This window comes from Panthera uncia (genome assembly GCF_023721935.1).
Source record: "Panthera uncia isolate 11264 chromosome A1 unlocalized genomic scaffold, Puncia_PCG_1.0 HiC_scaffold_16, whole genome shotgun sequence".
Taxonomy (NCBI): domain Eukaryota; kingdom Metazoa; phylum Chordata; class Mammalia; order Carnivora; family Felidae; genus Panthera; species Panthera uncia.
Genome location: NW_026057576.1, coordinates 71,669,428 through 71,690,275, shown reverse-complemented (window position 1 = coordinate 71,690,275; position 20,848 = coordinate 71,669,428).

Genomic DNA, 20,848 nt, shown 5'->3' with positions numbered 1-20,848 from the left:
CTGTCTCTCTCTGTCCCAAAAATAAATAAAAAACGTTGAAAAAAAAAATTAAAAAAAAAAATTTACATCTGTATTGGGAAACGCAGATTGTGAATACAATACCATTTTTTAGAATAACAGTAAAATCTGTTTTTGCTTCTATGAATATTTAGTATAGTCACATAAGTAATTGAAACGGGTCCTAGTTAAGCTCCAAAAACATGGCCACGATAACTAGCTAAAAATTTTAATCCTTGATTATATTTAACATAGTCCTGTAAAATCTATAGGAATAGAGAAAATGTAGAATTCAAAATGAAGCCAACATGATCCCTATTACTTAATTGAAGGCAAGTCCCACAGTCCTTTTAAGTCTTAGGTTCTTGACAGTTAAAATGCGTCCAAGGATAACTGTCTTGAAAGATTATTGCCATCGCTGAAGTTAATATTCATGAATCATCCAATACCATACCTTCTCTATAGTGCATCCAATAGTCTTACAATGTGATAAATGAGCACTATTATTATTTTCTTACTGAGGCTGTATAATCCAAAAGGGAAAAGCATGTGTTTCTGTATGTGCATAGGGTACGTGTGTGTGTATCTTTGTGTGCATATAATCAAATAAATGATGACTATATGGAAAGATTTGCAGTATTTAATAAACCTACCTGTGTTCTCAGGGAAATAGATGTTTTTTCTAGGTTAAAGTATGCAAACTCTAGGCTCTCTCCTTAAAGTAAAATAGCAGCAGCAAATTATATAACCTATTATGAATATTCTCCTCTTATTTGCACCTGGCTTGAGATAGGGGAAGAGAATCCTTGTGTCTTTGTAAAAGACAGATAAGAGAGCTGAGCTGTATTGTCCTACATTGTGTAGCATTCTCATGGCACATTTCAAAACTGGTCACATAAGCATTATTGCATTTTATGGTAAACAGTAGGCCCTTACTATTTCTAGGACAGATCTAAAGTAGAATTTTCTAGGGCACATTTTTAAAGGAGCTAATTGAATGGCAGCTCAACTGAGAATCATGACTTGGACAGTGTATTTGGACAGCACTATGTTCTGCAAAGCAATTTCATTACTTTAAGTAAATAAGGTTTACTTTACCTTTGTAAAATTGTTATGATATAATCATTGGGAATATGTTTTCATCTCTTCTATAAACTAATTTTCCTCCGAATATTAGTTCATTTTGAACAACTCCATGTAATAGTCATTGGTTTTAAATAATTTCTTCTTTTAAATATTTTTTCAAATTAAATAAATTATTTCAATTATTGTGTTATATAATTTCATAACTGTCTGATCTTATATGATCCTCTGACTGATAAGTTCTTGTTAAAGTTCACTCGAAAGGGGGCGCCTGGGTGGCTCAATTGGGCAATTGTGATTTTGGCTCAGGATTCTTGATTTTGGCTTTGATCTCATAGTCCTGAGATAGAGCCCCATGTCAGGTTCTGCACTGGGCATGAAGTCTTCTTGGGATTCTCTCCCTCTCTCTCTCTCTCTCTCTCTCTCTCTATATATATATATATATATATGTATAATTAAAAAGTTAAAAAAAGATATTTAAAGACAAAGTTTACTCTAAAGAATGTTGAGCACTGGGGCGCCTGGGTGGCTCAGTTGATTAAGTGCTGACTTCGACCCAGGTCATGATCTCACGGTTGGTGGGTTTGAGCCCCATGTCGGGCTCTATGCTGACAGCTCAGAGCCTGGAGCCTGCTTCCGATTCTGTGTCTCCCTCTCTCTCTCTGCCCCTGCCCTGCTCATGCTCTGTCTCTCTTTCAAAAATAAAATAAACATTAAAAAATTACAAAAAAGAAGTAGAGCACTTACAAATTGTCTAAATTTATCCAATTAAAATTAAAATATTAATACTAGTTTGGGACATCTGGGTGGCTCAGTCGGTTGAGTGTCCGACTTCGGCTCAGGTTTTTATTCATTTTTGAGAGTGAGAGAGACAGAGCATGAATGGGGGAGGGGCAGAGAGAGAAGGAGACACAGAATCGGAAGCAGGCTCCAGGCTCTGAGCCGTCAGCCCAGAGCCCGACGCGGGGCTCGAACTCACAGACCGTGAGATCGTGACCTGAGCTGAAGTCGGATGCTTAACCGACTGAGCCACCCAGGCGCCCCTAAAAATTTTTTCTAAATAAAAAAATATTAATACTAGTTTTAAAGACTATTTCTTTTGTGAGGGTAAGATGAGTAACCATATAATTCTTATTCGACACTGAAAACTATTGAGAAACATTACTATTAACCTTGTGAGTAGAAACAAGTAAATTGGAAGGAACATTTTTAGATGGAAGTACTTGACATGCTTTAAAACTCACTCGTTTAAATTTGTCAGAATGTGTTCATTTTTGTTTGCAAAAAGGGGAGCTTTATTTATAGACGTGTCAGTGACTGTAAAATTTAATCATTCGAAATTAGAATAAAAGAGTCCATACACATGACACGAATGGCATTTTTAAGTCTGAATGAGACTTTACACAGTGTGGAAATATTCAAATGTATCCACAGATGCTGCTGAGTCTTTAGCCAAGAACATTGTAAGAATGCAATCTCATAAAGTTGAATATGCCTTGCATGAGAAATGCTTTTTGAACCTCGGGAAGCAGTCACGAAGGAGTGGAAAGAAGGTTGACACAGAACACATTTGGCTGGAAACAGTATTGTTATTCTAGAGATGAGGGTGCTTGAAACATTGTGCTGGTTTCTACTAAGAAGAACCCAGTGACCACGAGCTTGGCATTTATTTCAGGTCTGTCATGATAGTACACCTCTGGTTCCCAACAACATTTGTAGTCGTTAGTGGTATAGACATTACACGACCCTTGATGTAATGAGCATAGAGAAAACGATGATAAACAACAGAGTGAGAAATTTAATGGGGAAACCCAGGAAAATGATCATGGAATCGATGAAATAAATGCTCTAGATAATCTCTTATTGTTCATAAGAACTATGAAGCCCACAAAAAATGACACAACAAAAATCTTAACAGATGGTAAATCATCTTAATCAAGCAAATTAAGGGATCATGCATTAAAAAAATAAAATAGTAGGTTATTTGACATGCACTGTAATTACACTGGATATATTGCTTTCAATAAACTTTAAAGGACAAATTAACATTAGTCGTGCCAGCTACATTTCTAAATCTGCTTTTCAAGCTTATAATTAAAATCCTAAATTATTACTGCTGCAAATTAACAGTTTTAATGAAATGCAGGCATTGTAATCACCAGTATTTAGTTGTTTTTTAAATGGATTCTCTAATGCAAATTTTAACAATATTCACCTCAGTAAACAGTAAATACGAATAGCCTTTTCAGTGTTGCAAGAGAAAATTGTATGAGGCCGCAGACTTCTCTTCTGTAAGTCTTTGCTCAACTAAACAGAAAAACTGGGCTCACCAAAGGAATAGCGCATCTCTTGCCAGAATAATCGTGTCTGTCTCATTGAGAGGAGTGTCACGAGCAGGATATAGTCGTTTAAAATCTTCCAACTGACGAAGAGCAAAGGAGACTCCATAACTCGTTTGGAGGGCCAGGGCTATGGCACCCTTCGATGGAAGAAAGTCCTTTAGGCGGCAGGTGAGTCTTGTTGACTTCCAGGGATTCACGCTCTACAGAGGTCCCCAAGCTCTGCTTGAACACACGATCTCAGTTCATTTTCATGGATATTTTATTATTTCAGCTTATAGGTAAATAAATGTTAAGACATTTACGACACATTTGGAGTTTTGTGATATTCCGCTCGAAGTTCTCAGTGTTTTACTTGTATTCATGCAAATTGATGTTTTGCAACATTTGTCTTCACACCTCTGCTTCACAATGCATGTCTCCTCTGATGTCAATGGTGTTGGATTGAATGGTTCAAGAAACATGCAGTTGAAAAGTGTGACCACAAATAGCAAGGTACGATTAAGTCAGGCTGATCTTATGGAGTTTGGTGCAGTGAAATGTCCTCTTTAATTATTATATAATTGATGAAGGCTTGATGGGGAAATAGGGAAATTAAAGATTATGTATAAAGATGGTGGTTTTTTAAAATATTTATTTATTTTTGAGACCGTGTCAGCGGGGGAGGGGAAAAGGATGGGGACAGAAGATCCTAAGTGGGCCCTGCACTGACAGCAACGAGCCTGATGCGGGGCTTGAACTCAAGAACTGCAATCTCATGACCTGAGCCGAAGTCTGATGCTCACCTGACTGAACCACCCATGTGCCCCGAGATAGTGTTTTCTTTTTTACAAAGGAGACATGAATAAGAAATATTTGTAAACCTTGGACTTAAATGGACCAAGATGAGAGCTTTACAAATAAAAATTATGATGAAACTAGACACACACACAGTTACCAGTTACCAGTATTATTATCAATTATTCTTTGCAGAGATTATTTTACTCAAAGAAGATACACACCAGTGTACTTTTAGTATTCAATATATTTTTAGTTAAAATAATCTCAGTGTAAATTAGCAGTAGCTTCTTTCCAGGATTTTTCTCTTAATTTTACGGTTGAAACTACAGGGAAAAAAAATATCATTATCAATGTGTGGGGCCACTTGCAATTCTGAAGGCAAAATTTGTAGTTCAGTGATAACTCTCACATTAAATTCAGAAATAATATTAGTAAATGGGGGGCCTCTTTGTAAGTCTTCTTATTTATCTACTCTCTGCATTAATAACACCCCCATTTTTGTTAAACCCAAAGACATCTTTAATTTGTTAGTAATCCCTCCAGTCTTTTGAAAATGAAGGGGATGATGATGATGATGATGATGGTGATAAAGACAATGATCCTTGTCTCACTTATTATGAATGGTTTTCATGAGTACAAAATAAGAAAAAGGAAGGTGTCTTTTAAACTCTAAAGCCTCTACGATGTAATGCATTAGTTATTATAAGTCGAAGCTCTTCTCTTTTCATTTCTTCTTAATGGAGGGTCACTGAGTTGGGAAATTCATCCACTCCCAGGTGTATCCCGTTGGGAAGAGAACTTGGAAATTACCTCTTTTTCAACCTCAGCTGTAGCATGTACCTATATCTCTGCTAAAAATATTCTATAATTCAAGTGCCAAAGTGATTATTGCTTAATTTCTTTTTTCTTATGTAAAACACTCATAAGCTTGGAAAAATACCAGTGGTGTATACTCTTTCCTGAAATCACTCAAAATCTTACCATGTAAAACCTTTAATTTAAATAGCTCTCAGGCAGGGGCACCTGACTGGCTCAGTCAGTTAAGCATCTGACCCTTGGTTTTGGCTCAGTCATGATCTCACAGTTCTTGGGTTCAAGCCCCGCGTTGGGCCCATGCTCACAGTGCAGAGCCTTCTTGGGATTCTCCCTCTGTCCCTCTCTCCATCCCTCCCCTACTCTTGCTCTCTTGCTCTCCCTGTCTCAAAATAAATAAACATTAATAAAATAAAATATCTTAAATAGCCTATGTGGCACATCTTAACCCCAAACAGAAATATTGCCCTTGTTCTTTTCTTCCCAGTGTTTTAGACTTCCAAGGCTATTTAGACTGCATAACAGAATTGTACATGAGCTATTTTACACCCAGGAAAGTTAATGTATGGCCTCCCATTTACTCTGCCCACTCATTAGTAGACTGCATTTCATCTAGTGGATTCATCCTCTGAAATACGGCTGCCCTGCTGGCATCACTTCTGTGGATTCTCTAAGTACTCTTGACCTGCCTGCACGATTTCTGGATCTTTGAGGTTTCCTGGAGGCCTCTCTAAGGCACCTTGAATCATACACAAAAAGAAATGTGGACCATTCACCTACCTACTTCAAGAAAATTCTGTGCTCCCACATCTTACAAATTCAGTTCTACATGATAGCTCACCAGTTTTGATTTCCATGAACTTTGGCTACCTAACACCTTGGTCATGACTTAATGACTATTAAGTATTAATGATTATTAGCAGTTATTCCTAACCCAAAAGAAGCTTACTACGTCCAAACAGAGTGTCACACAATATATTTTTCTTTTTTGCTTGTTCTTTCAGTTTAACTTAGTTTGGCTCCCCAAGGCACCCTCTCACCCCCAACGCACATAAAGAAAACTCTGTTCTTACTTTTGTCCTTCGGTTGACAATATATACTATTTAATCATCTCAAAGTGTATGAATGTGATCATTGCCCCCATTAGTCTTACATTCTTTCAGAGAAATTCTAGTTTGTTATTATGCCCAAGGGGTCATTCTGGATCCTCAGGGATTGACAGATCAGCATGGCCATTGCTTACTCCCACCCATTAGGGAGTTCATACATGAACACAGCATACACAAATGATACAAAAGTCTGATGAAATATGATTTAAATATGCAAACTCACTTACAGTTACAGAATTAAAAATATATATTCTACCATTAAAAGGTTTGTGCTCAGGGGTGCCTGGATGACTCAGTCAGTAAAGCCTCTGACACTTGATTTTGGCTCAGGTTATGATTTCACGGTTCATGAGATCAAGCTCCAAGTGGAGCTTTCTTGGTATTCTCTTTCTCCCTCTCTCTCTGCTTCCCCCCCCCCTCAAATAAACATTTAAAGAAAAAGGTTTGTGTTCAAATTCTGAGTCTGTCATTGATGGTGTGACTGTATCTTTTGTCTCTCTAAATTCCACTAACAATCTATATTTCCAACTACGGTTTCCACCATTGGGCTCTTCACTAGACCTTTTCCATTTCACAACCCTTGAGCGTCCAGGACTTGGCAAAGTGTTTATATCATTTCTCTACCTATAGCTTTTAAATTACTTTTTGAGTATTTTGTTTTCAGAGCAGAGGCTTTTTTTTTATTGCTAACTTAAAAAAAGCCCTAAGTAACTGTCAAAAGTGTCAATCAGGAAGGTGATCACTCAGATGAGTGTAGGCACAATGCTGACATTGTTGAAAACTTGTTCGAAGTTGCAACAGCAAGGAACCAGGGATGACATGATGACGACAAAGAAATTTTGTTGACTAATAGATTTTGTTGACCAAGAAAAGTTGCCATAGAAACCGAGGTGAAAATCAGAAGTTTCATCCAGGCATACTATTACTTATGTGGAATGGATTATAATAATTCAAATGTTCGCTCACAGCATAAAAGATCTGCCTCACTTACTGTTATAAATACATTCTTCAAAATCTCATTTTTAAGAGAAGGTCTTCATAATTAACTCTTCGGTCCTGTTAGCAACTTGATTATGGAGGTTTATCTGAGAATGAATGGGGTGTGAGGTTCCAAGGGTATTTGGGAGAAGTGATAAACTCTGATAGCCATGACTCAAATAAACAAAGAAACAATAAGAAAAGTAAATGGCAATTCCTCAGGAAATTAAAACTAGAACTGCCATATGATTCGGCAATTCTACTTATGGGTATTTACCCTCAGAACACAAAAACACTAACGTGAAAAGGTATCTGTACCCCCATGTTCACTGCAGCATTAGTTACAAGAGCCAAGATACAGAAACAATCTAAATGTTCACCAAGGAGGAATGAATTTTAAAAAATGTGGGGTAGAGGCACCTGGGTGCACACTGGGTTAAGTGTCTGACTCTTGATTTTGGCTCAGGTCATGATCTCACAGTTTGTGGGTTTGAGCCCCCATATTGGGTTTGGCGCTGATATAGCAGAGCCTGCTTGGGATTCTCTCTCTCCCTCTTTCTCTGCCCATCTCCTGCTCATATTCTCTCTCTCTCTCTCTCTCTCTCTCTCTCTCTCAAAAATAAATACACATTAAAAAAAGATGCTGTAATTATATACACATATATGCAATAGAATGTCATTCAGCCATAGAAAAGGATGAATTGCTATTTGTGACAAATTGGATGGAACTTAAGGGTATTAGGTTAAGTGAAATAAGTCAGAGAAAGAGATGTGCTGCAGAATCTCACTTACATTTACCATCTAAAAATAAACAAACCAACACACAAAAACCTGTTCATAGATACAGAAACCAGAATGGTGGTTGGGGGAGGTTAGAAGTGGGAGATGAACCAAATGAGTGAAGGGGGTCAAAAGGTACAGGCTTCTAGTTAGAAAATAAATAAACTTGGGGCCCCTGGGGGGCTCAGCTGGTGGAGCGTCTGACTTCGGCTCAGGTCATGATCTCACGGTTCGTGAGTTCGAGTCCCGTGTCGGGCTCGGTGCTGACAGCTCAGAGCCTGGAGCCTGCTTCAGATTCTGTGTCTCCCTCTCTCTCTGCTCCTCCCCTGCTCACACTCTGTCTCTCACTCTTTCTCGAAAACAAATAATCATTGAAAAAAAAAAAGTTTTCATCATAAGAAAAGAAATTCTGTGACTACGTGCGGTGATAGATGTTAACTACACTTACCGTGATGGTCACTTTGCAATATATACAAATATTAAATCATTATACTGTACACCTGAAACTGATATGATGTTGTATGTCACATAAGCCTTATTCAGAAATTAAAATTAAAAAGATTTTTTAAATAAAAAGCAATTTTAAATGTGGGTTTAAATATCATATTTACATATTTAGCTGTTACTCTCTTATCTTTTGTGCTGGAAGATTAACATTGCCTAAAAGTACAGATATCAGACATTTATTATAAAGAAAGTATATAAATGCAAAATGCTCAGATTCCCTTTATAGGTCAACTTGACTGATCTATGGGATGTCCATATAGCCGGTTAAAATATTATTTTCTGGATGTGTCTGTCAGGGTATTTCTAGAAGAGATTAGCATGTGAACGGGTAGACTGAATAAAGACCACCCTCTCCAATGTGGATGGGTACCACCCATTCCATTCAGGGCCGGAAATGAACAAAAAGGTCGAAGAAGAGGTGAATTTGCTCTTTGGTCGAGCTGGGACACCCATCTCCCCCAGCCCTCAGACATCAGTCCTCCAGACTTTCAGGTCTCAGTTGGACTATATCCGGTTTTCTTTGTTTCCAGTTTGCAGATGTCAGAACGTGAGATGCCTCAGCCTTCATAACTGAGTGAGCCAACTTCTATAATAAAACATAAACATAAATATAAATATCCCCTACTGCTTCTGTTTCTCCCTTGTGAACCCTAATACACAAGGGCTTCCCGGTGATCAGGAAAAAGAGTGGGACTATGAATTTTTTTTTGAAGAAATATACAAACCCTAAGAGTATCAGGTGCCTGGATTTCAAGGATGAGCTATATTATTTTAAAAATTTCATGTGCTCCATGCTTTGGTCATTAGGAATCTTTATGTAAAAACCATAACTGGAAATAAAATTTTACGTCTTCTTTAAATCATGCGTTCATTTTTCATTTACATTAAACTGACAAAAATCACATTCCATTTCATACTCGTCTAGACTTCAAAGAAAGAATATCCTTAAAACATGAAGTGATAAAGCATAAAATCACACCATTATGTTTCCGAAATGCACAGTCACATTAGATATATATTACTCCCAAGTTCAGCATTGACACTGATAACCACATTTTCTTCACCAATTGTGAACAGCCGTTTCAGAAATTTGATACTATCGAGAAATACTTGAACTCCCCGATGCTTTATTCATTGAAACATTATTTCCAGTATTTCTATCAAGATCATCTAAGTAACACATTATACCCATTTTCCCTCTGAGGAAATTTTATTGTCCTTGTTTGCAGTGATAAAAGATACAGGTTATAAGATACAGATTCATAGTCTTAGCTTGAGTTCTTCCTATTATGAAATTTTAGAATGTGCCTTATCAACTTTTGTTGGACATCTTTGATAATATAATGTAAGAGAAAGCTGACATATTTCTCTTGGGTGGGAGACTTCAAAACCAGTCAACATGGTATGTGAACTTTGATAATTTTATCTTTAGGTCAAATATCTTAAGATCTTTTAAAAGAAGCATCCATTATCTCAAGTTTTGATTTTGGTAAAATGCCCAAGATTTTCTTTTTTGTTTCTTTTGGACTTGTGGCAAAAGTATGTAACAAAAAATAGCAGGATAGATAAAAAGCAAACATCCTATAAGAATCAAATGATACAGAGAACATGGTGGGGAAATTGTAAATATATTTATGCAGATAAATTTATCTGTGCATGTGACAACAACAATTGAGACTAAAGTTTTCAGACTTTTTATGACATTGTGCCTGGGTACTATTCCCTAAAAATCACTTTACATTTTTATATTTGTACTTGGAGTTTTGAATACATTTATTAAAAATAATTTTTAAAATGTTTAAGTTTTAGCTAAAACATAAATAGAGCCAAAATATATTTATAACTTACTTAATTTAAATCCTTCTCCCTCTTTCAAAACCAAATATTCAGCTGGGTATCCATTACATTTGAGGGACACAGAACATCATATTGCTCAGAACATTTCTGTATTAAATAGTAAGTTTTCCGATGAGGGTAGTAGAAATCCCAGCTATTCATGATTTCAGTAAACAGGAAATTATTACCTTACATTTAACTGTGTCGTTATCAATTTATTGGCTCTCACCTCCAAAACACACTTTCAGAATTGGGTTTACAGTAGTAGATGGGATTCCTTTAAGATTTTCTCCTTTATACCTGCTTCCAATTCTGTCCCCCTCTCTCTCTGCCCCTTCCCCACTCACGCTCTGTCTCTGTCTCTCTCTCTCTCAAAAACTAAATAAACATTAAAAATTAAATAATGAAGGAGGCTCCTGGGCTGTTCAGTCAGTTAAACTACCAACTTCAGTTCCGGTCGTGATCTCACAGTTTGTGGGCTCGAGCCCCGCATCCGGCTCTGTGCTGACAGCGGAGAGCCTGGAGCCTGCTTCGAATTCTGTGTCTTCCTCTCTCTCTCTGTCCCTGCCCCAATCATGCTCTGTCTCTCTCTTTGTCAAAAAATAAATCAACATTTTAAAAACTAAAAAGGAAGATCTTCTCCCTTACAGCGTGCATGATAATAAGCTTTCTCAGTAGAGGGCGCTGGAGGGACACTGCATAAGTAAGGGCATAGGGGACAACTGCGTAAGAACTTCGCCAGTTCTGAGGTCTGCCCCACCTGGGGTTGTTGTATGGGTAAGAGGTCTTGGAGAAAACCCTGCCCCAGCTGTAACCTAAAATGCCTGGGCTCCAACCCGCCTGCAGCCTCAGACTTTTGTTTGTTGGGAGTTTTTAGATTACTGATTCAATTGCATTCTTAGTATTCAGTCTGTACAGATTTTTTTTTTTTTATATGAGATTTATTGTCAAATTGGTTTGCATAAGATTTTTTTTTTCTAATTTCTTCCTGATTCAGTCATGGAAGAATGCATGTTTCTAGGAATTTATCCATTCCTTCTAGATTGTCCCCTTCACTGACGTACAATTGTATGTAATCCACATCATTTTTAATCCATTCATCCATCCATGGACCCTTAGGTTGTTTCCAGGTCTTGGCCATTATAAATAATGCTGCAGTGAACATAGGGGTACATGTTGGTGCATGAATACCCAGAAGCGAAATTGCTAGGCTGTATGGTAATTCTAGTTTTACTTTGGGGGGAAGTTCCATACTGGCTTTCATAGTGGCCACTCCAGTTTACATTTCTATCAAACGGTGCCTGAGGGTTCCCTTTTCTCCACATCCTCTCCAACACTTGTTATTTCTTGTCTTTTTTGATACTAGCCATTCTGACATGTGTGAGGTCATGGATGGATTATGCTAAATGAAATAAGTCAGACAGAGGAAGACGAATAACATATAATTTCACTTACGTGTGTAATCTAAAAACAATACAAATGAACAAGCAAGAGAGAACAGAATCCGACACATAAATACAGAGAACAAGCTGGCCGTTGCCAGAGGGGTAGGGGGGTAGGGGTTGAGCACAATAGGTGAAGGAGATTAAGGGGTTCAAGCTCCCAGTTATAAACGAAAGAAGTCACAGGGGTGTAACGTACAGCACAGGGAATACAGTCAACAATGCAATAATAACTCTGCATGGTGGCAGATGATAAGTAGACTTCTCAGGGTGATCATTTTGTCTACAGATTATGCTCATACATGTTGAATCCCTACATGGTACACCTGAAACTAATATAACATTATATGTCAATGGTACTCCAATAAATAAATAATAAAAACACCTTGCAGCCCCAGACCAGCATGCTGCTTACCTTCCCAGGGCTCACCTGACATGAATACCAGGTATCCCAGACTTTCTACACTGGGTGCTCCAGGCTCCTACCTATGTTGACGCCCTATTCTTTCTGCGTGCCTGCCTTCCTTCCAAGTGTTTCTTCCAAAGCTGTACCGTCCTGAAGTGAACACTACCCACTGCAGGTGCCCCGCCCCGTCTCCACTGGACCCCAACCCTGGAGTCCGACTGTGGCTCATCTGTGCCATAAAGGTTCCTTCTTGCTTGCTCAGCACCTACATTTCTGTTCTGGGAAAGCCAGCAAGATTCCCTGCCCTTTCCTGGCCTGGAACTCCCAACTCCCCCAAAGAAGTCAGAGCCCTAGCTTTCCTGGAGAGGGTCCTGACCAAGGCTGTCCATCCTTAGCTACATACCATGAGTCCTAGCTTACCTTAAAGCTCATCAGTACTTTTTAATTATATTATAACTGTGATTTGTGTTAAACCTCACGTATTTAAATTACTCTGTGGGTCCCGACATATATATATATATATATATATATTTTTTTTTTCCTATATGTAATATAGAAATATATATTACAATATTTAGATTATTTTTCAGGAAAGATGCTTAGATGGTTATAAGCCGGATTGCTAGGCACATTAGCATGTGCCCTAAAACATGAATGCATACTATCAATTTATATTACAAAACTGTATGTAGTGATTTGCATTTCCATTGTCATTAAGTGAGAATACTGTTTTGCCCATAATTATGCCAGTATTATATGTTGTGTCAATCATTTCAATAAGAGAGAAATAGTGTCTTACTGTTTTAATTTGTATTCCTATGAGTAGTCATGAAGTGGAATATATTTTCACGTGTTTATAAACATTCTAAACATTCTCTATATTTTCTTCTATGGCTTGCTTATTTATCTATCCTTTATCCTTTATCATATATATATATATATATATATCCCCCAAGGAGCTATTTGCAAATAATGACTATTGATTGCTTTAAGTGCTACAACTAATTTCTCTCAAGCTGTTTCGATATTTCGTAAAAATACATTTAAAGACAGTGATATTTTTCATTGATTATTTATTATTAAATCTCTCTGACTCTCCGAGTATTTGTTCCACTACCTCTGAGGTTATCGTCCGTCACAGGTCTTATCAAAATGATTACCTTATTTCAAGCTTCAAATGAAACTCTTTCATCTCTCAGCAACCCTATTTGTAGCTGTCTTGGATTTTTCAATCCCCAACCCCAGTGTGACAGTATTTGAAGACAGGATGTGTAAGAATATTGTAGAATATTATAGAATGTTTTATAGAGTTTGAAAGACGATCAAGAATAACTTTACCAAGGTCCATGAGGACCCAATGGCAAGAGAGCGTTTCAGTATTTATTTTACTAGCACTTTTTTTTAACTTTATTCGTTTTTTGAGAGAGAGAGAGAGAGAGAGAATGGGGTAGGGGCTGAGAGAGAGGGAGAGAGAGACAGAGAGAGAGAATACCAAACCGACTCCACACCACCAGCACAGAGCCCGACACGGGGCTCAAACTCACAAAGCGTGAGATCATGATCTGGGCCGAAATCAAGAATCAGACGCTTAACCCACTGAGCCACCCAGGTGCCCTTGAACTAGCACTTTTGATACCAAGTTGCTTGTGTTCCATAATGGCCTTGCCTATAAGAAATTCCTTCATATTTTATAAAAACACATGAGCTTTCTTTTATAAATAAAAGTGAGTAGGTAAAAAATGGAATGTTTGTTCATGAAAAGGAATATGCTGCCATATATCTGGTTGAGCCTCTCTCTGTCTGTAACATATTTATGTATTGTACTAATCTATATCCTTAACTGCTTCCTTAATGCATTTTTTTCTGCATTTGTATTCATTTCCCTGAAAAGTTGGTTATGTGACTTACCTGAAAAGCTCTGCTGTGTGAATTAGGCCACGTTTCTCTACACGTATCATTTACATGTCGAACTTCCCATCCTTATCTGAAACCTTCATTATCCAAATTAAGGCTCTGACCTCTTTCCATTTTGCTAATTGAGGTGTAACAATATCAGAATTAATATTCTCTGATTCACGAGGATGAGGGAAAAAAAGTCTCCTGTGTAACCGGACCAAAATGTAATAATTACTCGCCTGCATTAAATGGTTTATTTTGTGGCTGCATTGCAAGTTTTATGTTTAGAGGATTTGTTAAATCACAGAGAATCAGTTTTAGGAGGTAACAAGTTTCAACAAAAAATGTGAATAATAGGTTGAATTTCCTCCAGATGCCAGGGAACTCCATAATGGAAAGTGTTTTCTAATTTCACGGGAGAGAGGTAACGGAAAGAGAAGCAGCTGAGAAAACTTTATTTACAATAAGTAAGGTCTGCAAGGCATAGATAGGTATATATATATATACATATATATATGTATATATATATATATATAGCTCAACCTCTCTCTCTCTCTCTCTCTCTCTCTCTCTCTATGTATACTATATATACTATATATATGTATACTATATATAGTATATATATACATGTATATAGTATATATATGTATTTATATATCAACCTCTTTACAATAAGTAAAACTTTATTTGCAATATGTAAATAAATATATTTTATGTATTATATGTAAATATATATTTATATGTAAATATGTAAATATATATCAACCTCTTTATTTACAATATGTAAAACTTTATTTAAAATATGTAAATATGTAAATATATCAGCCTTTTTATTTGCAATATGTAAAACTTTATTTATAATATGTAAGGTCTGCAAGGCATAGATAGGTGTATATATATATATATCAACCTCTCTCTCTATATATATATATCCTCTATAAATATATCTATATCTATAATGTATATCTGTAGATCTTTACAAATATAGAGATATCTATACAAATATCTCTATATATCTATATACCATATGTTACATAGATACTATATAAGTACCTAGGATTATATAATAGATAGATATAGATATAAAGTTAAATTATAAATAAGTTCAAGCTTTTGTGTTACTATTTATTTACTAATTTTATTTATATTATATTATTTTATATCATATGTATTTATCGTAGAGTCTGGGAGCACGCTGACAAAATGAAGGAAAAAAATCTGGATGCCTGTTAAATATTTTTATATATTATAATGTATTCTCTTAATCAGAAACATGATTTTTAATTTGTATTAAGCAACATGACATCCATTATTTCTGACTAATTATGCAGATAGGATTATATAAGAGAACTGATGCTGGGTTTGCCATGAAGAGAAATTTATCTACATGGAAAAGATGAATTATACATTCAGATGAAGATTCTGTCCCTGTATTAGGATTTCAGAAGGGAAAGAATGTGAGCATGTCTCCTCTCACTGGTTTTCTGGAATAACCATTTTAAGTGGGAACCAACATTGTATTCCTCAATTAGACTAAAATGCAAATACCATTATTAGTAATTTTCACCACGGTTCTTTATGAGGTGATGTTTCAGTGGCAGAATAAGGCAATAAAATATCGTGAGACTCCTATTTGCAGATTTACTCAGTACATTGAGTTCAACTTGTTGTCGTTATTATGTCAAAGAGCACCACATCTGTAATAGAGGCTGGGCTCCCACATTCTGTATCACGTAAAGTAAAAAGACTAGGGAAACATCTGAATAATTTAAAATAGATAAGGGCTAAGTATCCTCACCTACCCTAAGTGTCTGTAGAATTGACTTCAACAGTCCTGCCAAGTTCCATTTTAATTTTCCACAGTCATCCAATTATGGATCTGAAAAATCAACCAGACGTGGTGATATATTATTTTTTTCTGCTTAGAGCTTTCCATGTGATTTCTTGTACATCATCCTGCACTGAAAGGTGGAGACGTTGTGACTGATGTGGATAAAATACTTAATGGCGTTGACGCAGCTAGCATCATGTTCCCCTCCTAATATTCTCGCTGTATTTTCACCAGATCATGGACTGTTTTCTGTCAGTCTGAACTCTGGGGATAAAGGATCACATAAATTAGATGGAGGTTAGCGGTTCTCAATCCTAGTTCCATTTTTAAATCTGAGATAATATTTTAAAAATACAAACCAAGCCCCATCTCTAGGGACCTGCCGCAATCGACTGGGGATTGACTAAATCGGAGCTGCACAAAAGTTGTTTTCAAAAGTTCCCGCAGGGAATTTTTTATGAGTAGCCAGAGTTCGCGAGAAATAATCTGAACGATTTTCTTCTTTTCTTTTTGTTTTCTGAGACTATCAGCTCAAAACACCTTTATTAAAAATAAACCCAGGACACCTAGAGGACTCAGGTAAGCATCCAACTCTGGAATTCGGTTCAGGTCATGATTCTGTGGTTTGTGAGTTCAAGGCCCGCGTGCTCGTCTGGTATGCTGACAGCTCGGGGCCTGCTTGGAATCCTTTCTTTCTCCCTCTGTCTCTGCCCCTCCCCTGCTTGTGCTTTCTCTCTCTTTCAAAAATAAATAAATAAACTTTTAGCCCCTGAAAGGCATCGTGGAGGGTGGTTTTCCTCCACGATGCATTCCTAAATTCCCCACGCCAAATTAGGATCTTCCTTCCTCCCCTAAACTCAATAGGACCCTCTTCATCTACCTCCACGGACTCGCTTACCCAAATTAACCTGATATTATTACAACTATGTCGTGAAGATTACAACTCTAAGCAAATTACATTCTTAGAAGGCGGGTCTCGCTTTTTGTTTGTTTTATCTTACCAATAATGCTTCCCAGGACCTTTCCCAAAGTAAGAACGTTCATGGATATTTTTATGAAATTTAATTGGATAAAAATGATCTTGGCACAATACAATAGCAATACAAAACATAATTTCATTCGTTCATTCGCAAGCTATTAAAAGTACTACATATTCTTTTTAATAAAGTTTATGAAAAGGCCATTTTAGCACTTTCTTTAATTAAAAAAAAGCTTGTTAGCTTCAGGAAAATTATTCTTTAATTCATCTATTTATAGCTTTTTATATGGAAAAAATAGACCTGAAATCTAAATGTCTATCTATCGTGGGGCGCCTGGGTGGCTCAGTCGATTAAGCGACCGACTTCAGCACAGGTCATGATCTCCCAGTTCTGGAGTTCGAGCCCCGCATTGGGCTCCGTGGTGACAGTTCAGATCCTGGCGCCTGCTCTGGACTCTGTCTCCCTCTCTGCCCTTCCCCCACTCATGCTCACTCTGTCTCTCTCTTGCTCTCACACAAAAATAAATAAACAGTAAAAAAATAAATAATAAATAAATGTCTATGTTATGTACCGTATGTTCATAACCTTGTAGTTTCTCTGCTTATTTTTCTTTTTGATTCGTAGGCACTCTTCATAAAATGCAGAGAAGAGCCTTTCTCTGTCATATGGGTTACAAAGAGTTTTCGGTGTTTACCCGTTTGTTTTCTTTTTACTCTTGTACTATTTTTGCCACACTCTGTCTTGATGTAGTGAAATTGAACGAGGAGTTAAATTTATTCATCTCTCTCTTTGGATGGTCTCACTTCTGGGTCCTGTTTAGAAAAGGCTTTCTTCCTAAATGGCTTTTGAAATCAGCCCTGCTTCTAGTTTCTGTCCGTTCTGTGCCAGCCTGAGCGCCCTACACTGAGAACTGAGGCGCTATGGGCCCGATGGGCGTGATGCGTGGGCTTCCAATTGAAACAGTGCATTTGACTGCTTTCAGCGTGTGTGTCGTACCTCGGTGCCCAGCTGCGAATGGTAAATAGACGGATTTGCTTACACCTCGTCTTTACGTAGTATAGGATTCCGTAGTATTCATGGCATGGCTCTGTGGCTGTACCACAATTTAATGTATTCTTTCGTCCGTTCCCTCCCTCTCTGCTGATGACCACTTAATTTGTATGAATGGACTGTCTGTATATACGTATGTATTTTTTTTTTATTTTATTTTATTTTATTAAAAAAAAATTTTTTTTAACATTTATTTATTTTTGAGACAGGGAGAGATAGCATGAACGGGGGAGGGTCAGAGAGAGATGGAGACACAGAATCTGAAGCAGGCTCCAGGCTCTGAGCTGTCAGCACAGAGCCTAACGCGGGGCTCGAACTCACGGACCGTGAGATCATGACCTGAGCCGAAGTTGGCCGCCCAACCGACTGAGCCACCCAGGCGCCCCTATGTATGTATTTTTAAATTCTAGTTAACACGGAGTGTAACACTAGTTTCAGGCGCGACACATCACCCTGGGCTCATCACGACAAGTGCAGTCCTCAATCCCCGTCATCTATTACACTCATCCCTCCCACCTCCATCTCGTCTCTGGTAACCATCAGTGTGTTCCCTAAGGTTAAGGGTCTGTTTCTTGGTTTGCCTTTCTCGCTCTCTCTTTTTATTTCCTCCTGTGCTGTTTGTTTTGTATCTTAAATTCCACAGATGAGTGTTTGTCTTTATTTCCTTCCTCTTCCTTCCCCCTCTCCTCTTCTTCCTCTTTTAATTGTAATGAATGCATTGTCATAATCAACCTTTTATTCACGTAAGATAGAATTCTAGGCACACGTTATTATTGGGTAGTAGATTATCAGATTAGAGAGACTTTAAATCTAATATGGTACCTACCTACCTTTCAAAAAACCCACGATGTTTCATTTTTGATAGTTACTGCGCTAAATGCTAGTCCATTGGCCATTTGTGTACTTTCTGTGAACTGCACGTTTATATTTTTGACAGATTTTGCGTTAGTTTGTTTATATTCTTGTACTTACTTGAACTCTTTGTGAAGTATATCATCCAATTTCAATGTTCTACATGTGTCACAGATATTAGGTGGAAACCTCTTCCGTGTTTTTTTTTTCTTTTTGCCATTAAAACGTTTTAACTTCTTATGAATAACCTTTGACAACATCTGTTTTAATATCTTCTCCATTTTTTCACTTGTTCAGAAGAGCTTTCCAATCTGTGTGTTACAAAAATATTCTTTATTTTTCCCAATAATTATGATACACTTCTTAATCTTATCCGATCTAAAGCTTATTTTTAATACATTTGTATAAGCTATTTGCCTCAAAATATTTACTGAATAATCTATTTTCTAATGTGCTACATTCATATATTTACTGGAATAAATTATAACTGTATAATATTTTGTGAAGAATTTTCAGTATTATCCAATTGTAAATGAGTCATAGTAGCTATATAGTTTAATAACTGTTGGTTTGTTGCTGCTTATGCTAGTTAGCTGTATCATCGGAATCATACTATATCCATACTATATTCTTCTCCTTTTGTGAGGAGGTATTAGGGAGGAGTGAAGAATCAAATCCTGGTAGATTCCTTTATGTCTCTGGTAAATAACTGCATGGGCTTTCTCCTCTTCCTTTCAGACAACTTCCCCAGAACTACAGGATATCACAAAGACTTTAAAGAATTTTTTCCATTCACGAAACATTTTAAATTCATTATCTGTGAAATGACATTTTTAGATTTGGTGTCCAAAGTATGGGGCTGCAGATTACAGATGAGAGCTGAGGTCACCCTTGGGGACCAGGAGACCCACTAAGCAGACACTGTTGTCATCAAGGCTAAAGATAATGGAAGCCTGCCGTAGAACAGGGGCGGTGGGAGGGAGGGAATGACTCAGGTGCCCAGACCCTTCCTCTGTGCTAGGACTATGGGATTGGCCCCTTGGATGAGACACCGGTTAGCTAGAGCAGAGGTGGCCCAGGCTCCACTGGATGCAGTGGACAGCCCCTTTCCTTGCGACCAGATCTGACTTCAGGTTGTTTAACTTCTATTAAAAAAAAAAAAAAAAAAAAAAAAAAAAAAAAAGTTTATTCTCCTTTCCCCTCAGATCCATGGTTCTTTCCAGCATACCATCAGGACAACACTCTAAAACTTCTGGGTCATAATGGTATTCAGACTACTTGTAGCAACATCTCTCCCTGCATTAGGAGTATTTGTCCATTGCTATGGGTGTGTCGGTCTTAATATATGTTTAATTTTGTGTATAATCTCTTCTGTAGACCTAAGGTAAAACACTGGAATGGATGATGTTAGTTAAGAGAACTCTAAAATCTTTAATCATCGTGAGGGATGGGAAAATAGCAGCCTGAGCCATTATGCTAATTGGGTTTGTTAAAACACAGCAAAGTTACTGTAAATAAATGCTCGCAAATGTTCTTTTATGTAACATAAGTAATATAACAGCCAACACTCTTACAATGACTTACTAAAGCAGTAGTTAGGAAGCTCCATGCGTGACTGAAAATTGAATTTCTTGAACTCAAACTGCCAAAATGTATTTAGAAAATATGAAAAGGGCTTAAATGTATGCTATTTTTACAAAAAAAAAAAAAAAGGAATCAGGTACAATTGTCTCAAAATTCGAATCTGACTGCTATACCAGCTTTTAAGTAAGATCTACTTAATAGTAAGAAAATACTTTGGAATATCTCTGTACCATTATATTTCAGTCTTCCTGTTGCTAGAAATATCTGAGCTGATGATGCATAAATTTCTTTAAGTTGAGAATTTGAACATTTTTATTAGATATGGCATAATTCAAAACAAATGGTAGACTTAGATTATTCCCAAGACACTTTATTAATTCATAGTTAATCAAGTAGCTTGGGTTTTGCTTTGTTTTGCTTTGCTTTATTTTGTTTTGTTTTGTTGTTAAGTGTGCGCTCAGCTTTCCCTTTTGTCTTTATTAGGATGATGACTTCTCTGCTTCAGTCTCTGCTAAAGATACAAAACTGTTTTGCAGTGTTCTTTTTCCAGTTTCCCACAAAGCAGAATTTTCCCAGCCCTTTTTA